This window comes from Phocoena phocoena, chromosome 10, assembly GCF_963924675.1.
Source record: "Phocoena phocoena chromosome 10, mPhoPho1.1, whole genome shotgun sequence".
Taxonomy (NCBI): Eukaryota; Metazoa; Chordata; class Mammalia; order Artiodactyla; family Phocoenidae; genus Phocoena; species Phocoena phocoena.
In genome coordinates this window covers 71,659,891-71,669,035 of record NC_089228.1, presented here as the reverse complement: position 1 = coordinate 71,669,035, position 9,145 = coordinate 71,659,891, and positions in this window count along the sequence as shown.

The window sequence follows — 9,145 nt, the reverse complement described above, 5'->3', positions numbered from 1 at the left end:
TTTACTCACTCCAGAATATGCATCTCCCATCATCTCCAGTGGTACAGGGAGGGGAAGGGGCCTGCCTGCACAGAGTAGGGGAGGGATCTGGAGGACTAGCTGCTCCTTAAACTGACTTTCAACTAGTTTGCTTTTTTTTTTTTTTAATAGACTTTATTTTTTAGGGAAGTTTTAGGTTCACAGCAAAATTGGGTAGAAAGTATAGAGAGTTCCCCTATACCCCCTGCCCCACACATACCCAGTCTCCCCCGTCATCCACATCCTCAGCCCAGGGGACATTTGTTACAACTGATGGACCTACAGTGACGTATCATTGTCCCCAAAAGTCCATAGTTCACATGCAGGGTTCACCCTTGGTGTTGAACATTCCATGGTCCCATTGGGTTGGGGTCAATGTATAAAGACAAGTATCAACCATACAGTCTCACAACGAGTATTTCCACTGCCCTAAAAATCCTGTGTTCCATCTATTCATCCCTCCCTCTTCCCAGCCCCTGGCAACCACCCACATTTTACTTTTTAAAATTCACCTTTAGGGCTTCCCTGGTGGCGCAGTGGTTGAGAGTCCGCCTGCCGATGCAGGGGACACGGGTTCGTGCCCCGGTCCGGGAGGATCCCACATGCCGTGGAGCGGCTGGGCCCGTGAGTCATGGCCGCTGAGCCTGCGCGTCCGGAGCCTGTGCTCCGTAACGGGAGAGGCCTCAACAGTGAGAGGCCCACGTACCGCAAAAAAAAAAAAAAATTCACCTTTATCCCTACTTCTAGAGGTAACCAAGGTAACCCATGCCAACCCTCCCCTGAGCTCTGGGCCCTGAGTGTGGAGCGAGGGGAGGCAGGGAGATTGCCTCTCAGCTGCCCTCTTCACTGGCTGAGGACTCAGCTTTCTCTGCCCACCCCCTCTCCAGCTTCTGAAACTTGTTGCTGTTGTCTTCTCTCTTGAAACTTGTCTTCTCCCTTGTCCTTTTTTTTTTTTTTTTTTTTTTTTTTGCTGTGCCATGCATCTTAGGGGGATCTTAGTTCCCCAACCAGGGATCTTGCAGTGAAAGCGGAGTCCTCACCACTGGACTGCCAGGGAATTCCCTCCCTTGTTCTATTCTATTTGTTTCTATGAGTCTACACCCTAAAACAAGTCCCTCTGCTGTAGTTTAGCAGGGCTTCAGATGGCTGGAAGGGAAACGCATGAGCTCAACTGGCCACCTTTAATTAGAAGCTGCTCCAGCTGGATTTTCTGTTGTCACCTCAAATTCAACTTGACCCAGACACCCCTCCCCCACCCGCCCCATCTTCTCCTGCAAAATAAGCTCCTTCTCTTAGGAGATTCTTAGTAGGTTCTGATTTCTGCCAGTGGCTTCCGCTGCTCTGTTACCTAAGGCTTAACACCATAGGGTCCTCTCCGCACCTGTGCGTCCCTTGCCTCCTGTTCATGAAACTAGTCTCCCCTCTGGTGTCCTTCCCATTTCCCCTCCTCTGTTCACAGAGGCGGCCAGATCCAGCCTCTCACACCCAGGCCTGAAGGAACGGCCTGTTACTGACCTTCAAGCATCCTCCCTTCACAGTTAACCTACGAAATGTCTTCAAACAAACTTGCCATGGTCATGTCATTCACGGCTCCAAAATATTTTGTCTAGAGTAAAAAGTGCCAATTTCTGAGTTAGGTAGGCGAGTTTCTACAATATGACTCCTATCTGCCTCTCCTGGCCTCATACTCCTGCTAGGACCGCTGGGCATGGTTACGGCCACTCTGAACACACTGGCCCTACCTGACTCTGTTCCCTCTGCCTGCACACCTTTCAAGACTGAGCTTAAACGCTGCCTCCGACACAAAGCTTCACAAGTTATCCCGGGAAGTTGCCAACACCCTCTTCTGTGTTCCCAACCTCAAGTCGAATGTCCTAGTGCCATTTTTCTTTCTTTTTTTTTTTTTTAAATTAATTTATTTATTTTGGCTGCACCAGGTCTTAGTTGCGGCATGCGGGATCTCTAATTAGGCATGCGGACTCTTAGCTACAGCACGCACGTGGGATCTAGTTCCCTGACCAGGGATCGAACCCGGGCCCCATGCATTGGGAGCGTGGAGTCTTACCCACTGGACCACCAGGGGAGTCCTGTATTGCCATTTTTCGGCTTACATATCTGTCTGTCTTTGGGGTTCTCTGAGGGGAGGGACTGTGTCTTATCCATCTTGTACATTCAGGGCTTAGCTTGGTGCCTAGTACACATTAAGTTCTCAATAAATGTTGAATGTATGAGTGATTGACTTTATAGTTACACTTCATTATTTGTGTCTATTCTTTTCTATGCTGCTGCCTTCATTATCACCATATTAATAACCCTTTGATAGGAAGATCGTTTTAATAATTAAACTCCCTGCAAGTGTCATTAGAAGGACCTTCTTTGTACCAAAGATTGTTCACAGCAAAAGGGAAAAGAGTATGTTCCTTCTGCATGTTGCCTAGCTTCATTTATTATTTTACATATCCGTGTTCTTTCTCCAGCTGCTCTGTAAGCCTCCCGAGGGCAGGGCCTGTGCCTAGCTCTTCCTTCCAGCATTCTCCATAGCACCCAGCACCAGCCTAGGTAGAGAGTAGGGGCTCAGTGAAGATTTGTAGATGGAACGTGTGTGCTCTGAGGGGTGGGGAGGATAAGTGGGCCGGTCTGGGGTGACTCTGATGTGAAGCAAACGCGGGAAGCCCAGCTGGGCCTGGGTCAGGCCTGGGAGGAGGGAGATGGCAAGGACCAGCGTGGGCCATGGGAGAAGGCATCCGGGAAGAGCCCATCACAGCCAAGTGTTCTTTGGGAAGCAGGGAGAAGAGGGAGATGAGGAAGGAGGGAGAGCGAGGGAGGAGAGGAACGTGTGTGAAGCGAGTGGCAGTGGGGTGGGAGGTGGCCAGTGCAATGGGGGAGGAGCTAAGTGGGTGGGAAGGCCTCCAGGCTCAAGGCCTCAGGGCAATTACTTCACTCTAGGGGCTGACCAGCCCCGGTCCCCCCACTCCCCTGCCTCTCGTTCGCCTCCGGAGCCCCACTTTGTAGTGTGGGCATCAGAGCCACCTTCAGCTTCACTGCTGCTGAATCTTTCCTGCTCCCTCCGTCCTCCCCTCCCTCCCTCCCCTGGTGAGTCCCATGACCGATTCCAGACTCTCCCTCCCAAAGGGGGCCCCACCCCTCTTCCTGAGCAGCTGTGGTCGAGTCCTGGGGGAGATACTGAGAAAGGAGATGTGAGAAACACCTAATCTGATGGAGCAAGGAGGGTCCACTCACAGGCACTCGTGGGAGAATCAACCCGAACCTCTGCTGCCCTCTCCCCACCCCGCTTAAATATGTATCAGAAAACACAAAATCATTACAGCCGAGAAAACTAATAGCAAAACCTTTTCTTGACATTCCGTGGCGGTGTCTCCTCCCCTCCACCTCTGGGGTCCTTCTTCTCTCTCTCCCTTTGCTGCTAAACTCAGTGAGAGAGAGATTCCCCCCTCGCCTCTGTTTCTGCTCCACACAGGGACTCCTTCATGCAGCTCTCCTGTGCTCTTCCTCTCCTCGGAAACTATGCTGTCCTAGGGTGCCAGGGGCCTCCTGTTGCCAAGTCCATGTTGGTGTCGGTGGCATGGAGCCCGAAGCTGTCCCTGGCCTTGCCTTCCGTGAGCACTGCAGCCCTGCTACTGCAGAGCCCCTGCCTTGGCCTCGGGACCCCCTCTCACCAGTTCTCCTCCCTCCTTGCCCCCTGACCATCTCTGTCTTCCTTCACAGCCACGCCTCTTGCCCCATGACCAGATGTGGGCCCAGATGTGCTTCACCAAGGTCCATCTCTCCAGCCCCTCTGCACAGGGCCAGCTGGCCATCCTGCCCCTCCCTGCAGGCCCAGTTGAACATCGAACCTCTTCCTTGGCTCCGTCTTGAGCCCAGAGAGGGGCTGAAATGAGATTTCTTCCTCTGGCCCAGGACCCGAACCTTGGAATCATTCCTCTTTTGTTCTTTTTTTTTTTTTTTTTTTTTTGCGGTATGCGGGCCTCTCACTGCTGTGGCCTCTCCCGTCGCGGAGCACAGGCTCCCGACGCGCAGGCCCAGTGGCCATGGCTCATGGGCCCAGCCGCTCCGCGGCATGTGGGATCTTCCCGGACCGGGGCACGAACCCGCGTCCCCTGCATCGGCAGGCGGACTCTCAACCACTGCACCGCCAGGGAAGCCCCTCTTTTGTTCTTAAATGAAATATTCCAGCCACACAAAGGTACAGGGAACAGTGGAATGAGCCCCTGTGTTCCCACCAGCTGACTCAGCAATAAACCATTATCGATACACTTGAAGCCCCTTGAGTACCCTCCCCATCGCATCTCCCCTTCCCCAAAGAGGCAGCCACCATCCTGAATTTTTTATCATTCCTACAAATTCTTTAAATGTTCGCTACATGTGTATATGCCTTACATGATATATAGCATTCATACGCATGGCTTTAAGCATTATGTAAATGGCAGCACTATGTATCTTTCTTCCACCTTCTCCCCTTCAAATGTACCCTGCTGCTGACAAGTAGCTCTGGTGTATCCCTTTTCTCTGCAGTCTAATATTCCATTGTGAAAATGTGCCACACTTGACGTCTCCCCGTCCTGTGAATAGACATTTCAGATAACACTCAGCTGAGGTCATTCTGGACCTCTCTTCTCTCGTGCAGTCGCCTGGTCCCAGTTTCTACCCTGTTGTTCAAAAAGCTTCCTGATACCATTTTCCAAAGCAACCTCCCTATTTGGGACTCCTTCGCCCGTCACCTGGACAACCCCAGTAGCCACCTAATGGCCCCCGCAGCCCCAGCTTAGCCCATTCGCCCCACAGCTACTTTCTCCCCGCACCTGATGTCAGTCGGTTCCCCTCTGCTCTAAACCCTCTCCTGAGTGCTGCCCCTGGCCCCCAGCCTGGACTCCCAGCTTGCCTTTGGACCCTCCAACAGTCACTCCCACTGGCTTTCCAGTGTCATCTCCCAGTCCTGCAGCCTCTCTGGCCTTCTTGACTCTCCCCTAAATGCCCTAACCCATCCCGCCCCTGCTTTCTCTGGGTGGTGGCCCCGCTCGTCAGGCTCTCCTGCTGAGCCTTACCTTTCCCTCGAGGCTACTACAGTGCCGTATCCTCTCTGAGAAGCCTCCTCTGAACACCTCTGCAGGCCACAGCATGGCGTGATGGAATCACGGATTTCGCCCCTGCCAAGCTCACTTATGTATTTATTGAAGTACCAGACTGTCCCCCTCTGAGGTGAACTCCTCCGTGACATGGGCCACAAGTTTGAATCTTCAGCAGCACCGCTGCTGACAGGGTATCAGGAGGCGTGGGCCCGTATGCATGCTTCACATCCACGATTCCATTTAATTCTCCCCTCGATCTTCTGAGGAGTCAGGGCTTCTGATCACCACTTTATAGATAAGGACACTTCACCACAGTTCACGCGCCGGGGGCCTAGCCCGGTGCCAGAGGAGGTGAGTGTGGGGCGGCAATGACAGCGGTGGGCTGGGTTTCTGCCAGTCCACTGGCTTCTCTGCCCCTGCCTCTCTCTCCTCACTCAGCCCTTTGTTTTCTGCCACGTAAACCTTCCCAAAGCTCCATCTAGGTCTACCTACAAGCTTAGAACGTTTCTCCTCTCCCCGCTTCCTACCCAAGTTTCCCCCTCCCAGCTGCAGCTTCTCTTCCAGGGGGTCCTCCAGGAGCACACTGGTCTCCTCACCCCCATGGTAATTGGCATCCAAGACCACATTTTGTTAACAGCTATTATGTGCTGTGGGCCTAATATGCACTAGACATGTTTTGATATGCTGTATAATTAGTCTTCTCAACAAGCCAGTGATGATCGTCCCACCCGAGTCTACAGACAAGGAAACTGAAGCCCAGAGGGGTCAATAAGTTTTCCCAAGGCCACAGAGTCAGCAAGTAGCAGAGGCAGGATCTGAACCCCTGCAGGCCCTGAGTTATCTCCCCTGCAGTCCTTGGCACTTGGCCGATCACCGTCAGTTTCCCAGCCAGAGAACCGGCTCTCTGAGAGCTGAGTCCCGCGCGTCTCTGGTGTCTGCCCACCCGTGTTCCTGCGTTTGGCCTGCTCCTGAGCCCAGGCAGTGCCCTATGGAGACAGTCTGAGTTCCAGGTCTGAGAGCAGGAAGGGCCCTGACCCCTAGCAGGGGTAGAAGCCTTCTACTCAGGGCCAGGAGCTCCAGAATGCCCACCCCACCCTGTACCAATCTTGCTAATTTGACCCATCTCCCAAAGGTGGCCAGTGCCCCCTCCCCACACCCCCTCCCTGGCCCCTCTTGGGTAGGACGGAGGGCCTTTCAGCCTTGGCTGCCACCGTCACCACCTTCTTGGGAGGGGCTGTTTTTCTAAACTTTTGAACCTGAGGTGGAGGCGGACCGCAGGCGCGGAGGGGACCTGGGCCTGTGTGATGGGATGTCACTGTGACTACCGTGTGGTATGTGTCCCTGCCCTGGCTGGCCACAGCATAATTGCAGCCTTTCAAGATGGAAGGGACTCTTGGTGTAAACGTAGCTAGCTAATTAGCAGCACGTGTGTGTGTGTGTGTGTGTGTGTGTGTGTGTGTGTGTGTGTGTGTGTGTGTGTCTGCAGCCACTCCCACCCCTCCTGCCCAGGGGTCTCTTTGCCTTCACTGCTCAGACTCACTCCGTTTTCCAGCAGAAGGCCCCCCAGTACCCCCCTCCCAGCCTGATTAGTTTTATAGAGCGTTTCAGCCTTCTTTCTCTGGTTCCCTCTGTCCCTCAGTGACATTCCAAGCCCCAACTCACCTCATTCTGCCTAGAGAAGAACAGCATCTGGGGAACTCTGAATTCAGGGCCTGATTCCTGGCTCTGAGGCACTCTGTACCTCAGTTTCCCCTTTGGGAGTCTCCAACAAGGGGTGGGGGGCAAGCCAAAGTGTATAGCGTCACTAGAAAGCTGAGACTAAGGCACCGAGCTGCTGTCTTCCCTTCCCCCGCTGCAAACCAGATTCCTCATTCATAATGCTTCATCCGTTAGCCTCTGAGTCCCTGAGTCTCAGTTTCCTCATCTGTCAAACGGGGATAATAACAATATCTAACTCAGAGCTGTTGTGAGGATTACATAGAATATAGGGCTTCTAGAATAGTGTGTGGTATGCGATAAGAACGTTAAATGTTAGTAATTATTGTTACCATTAAAAACCTTTACTGAGCCCTTTGTGGTGCGCAGTGAACTCGGCTCCAGAGGCATCATCTCTCCACATCCCGCTCATCTCTCTTCTTCTATTTCTGCTCAGGGTGCTTCATACGTCACAAGTTGGAGGGGGTCTGGAAGCTCCCAAACAGCAAGAGGAACCCTCTCCTGCCCTAGGCTAGAGACTGCTCTCGGGGACATGGGGTTGTAGGGCCGTGGTTGTCACAGGAAGTTGAGCGCCCTCTCCCCACACCCCAACCTCCCATCCTCCCCTGGAGGGCAAGTTTGCCCAAAGAGGAGCAGAAGCTTGGCTTTGTCTGAAGCGCCCTCTGCTGGCCATCGGCGAAGGCCTTGGTCAGGGGCAGCGAGTTAAATAGAAGGTTGGGAGAGAGTAGAGCCTTCTGAATGTGAAGGGAAGGGGACTTCTGCCCGATGCAGAGCCCACAGTGCCACCTTCTCACCCTCAAAATGCCTGGCTTGTTTTTTTTTTTTTTTTTTTAAACCAGCCTGAGAACAGTTTCCAAAGACAGCTTCTCTCTCCCCTGGTAAATGCTGAAATAGACCAGGGCAAGCAGCCAGCCAGAGCTAACAACCTGCCCCGCAACAGCTGCACAAAACAGTAGGAAGGAGAGCAGCTAGACAGCATGCAGAACTTCCTGACAGCAAAACATGATTGGGGGCGGGATGCGGGAGGCGGTGCTTATTTAGAAGAAGGTAACGATGTAATGATGGGGAGGAGTGAGTGTCCCGCGTGGGATCTGTCAGATCAGAAAGGAAATAATTATTGAGTCTGTACTCAGAAGACAGAGGCCCACAGCAGCCTCCTGTTCCTCATATTGTAAGACCTTCTTCTCTGCCAACACCTGGGCTAGATCTTCACCCCATGTCCAAATGTACTGACCAGACATTTGCCGGATCCCTGTGGGAAGGAATCAAAAACATGGACTCAAGTTTGAAGCAGGAGTTAGATCACTGGAAGGACTGTCCTGGAAGTGAGGCTGGGTGTATCCTTGTCCCTCTAGTCTCCCACGTGGGAAGGATGCTCCCAGGGCCAGCCTAGAAAACAAATCTTCTTCCGTGGGTGGAGTAGGGAGTTTGGCAGCCAACACCTCTGGATTTTCTAGAAGGCTGGTGGGATCCAAGGGGAAGGGGGGGAGGGGAAGCGGCGGCTGCAGTGGAGCTGAGGGTGACTGCTTTATTGCGTTGTGGAGAATGCCGTTATCCACACCAATTACAGTTCTACCGTACAGAACCCTGGCGGCCTCCACGGAGGGCGAGGTGGGGCAGATTACTATATCATCAGTGCTACTTGCTCATAGCGTCTGGCGGGCGAGCTGGTGGGTGGAGGGTGGGGATTCTGAGCCCCCAGGCTGAGCTCCCCTGGCCTGACCCAGCTGGGCCCCTCCTGAGATGCCCTCTGAAAGGAGGGACAGGGGATTCACCCTGGGCTCTCCAACAGTGTCCAGAGGATTAGAGCAGGGGGAGGAGGCAGGGTGGACAGAAAGTGGGGAGAGTGAGACAGGACACAGATGATGGCTGAAAGGAGCAGGAAAGGCCTGAGACCCGTAAGTCAGCGGAGACTCCAGCTCCAGCTCCTGCTGGCTCTTTTCTGCTCTACTTCCCTCAAGCTTGGCTTTCGGAAAGTTCCAGCAGTTTGGTGATGTGTGGGGTTACCGATGCCAGTTCTGCTGCTTTCTCAACGTCTTCCCCCCTCTCTCCGCACTTCCATCAAGTACACACACTCCTTCCTGCGCCCTGCTCTGGAGGAGGGAGTGTCTGGAAGGTGAACACAGTGCGGGGAATAGGGAACTGGCCGATAACCCAGTAACGGCACTGGGGTCTGAGGAAGGCGGAGGGGGCTCCCTTGTTGGGGTGGGGCAGCAGATGGGGAGCCGGGACTTAACGTGGGCCGGTGTGGTGGTGCCCCCCACCCCACCCCTTTACAGCCTGCACCTTTTCCTCCCCCAGCTGTCGGGGTCCAGACTGCATGG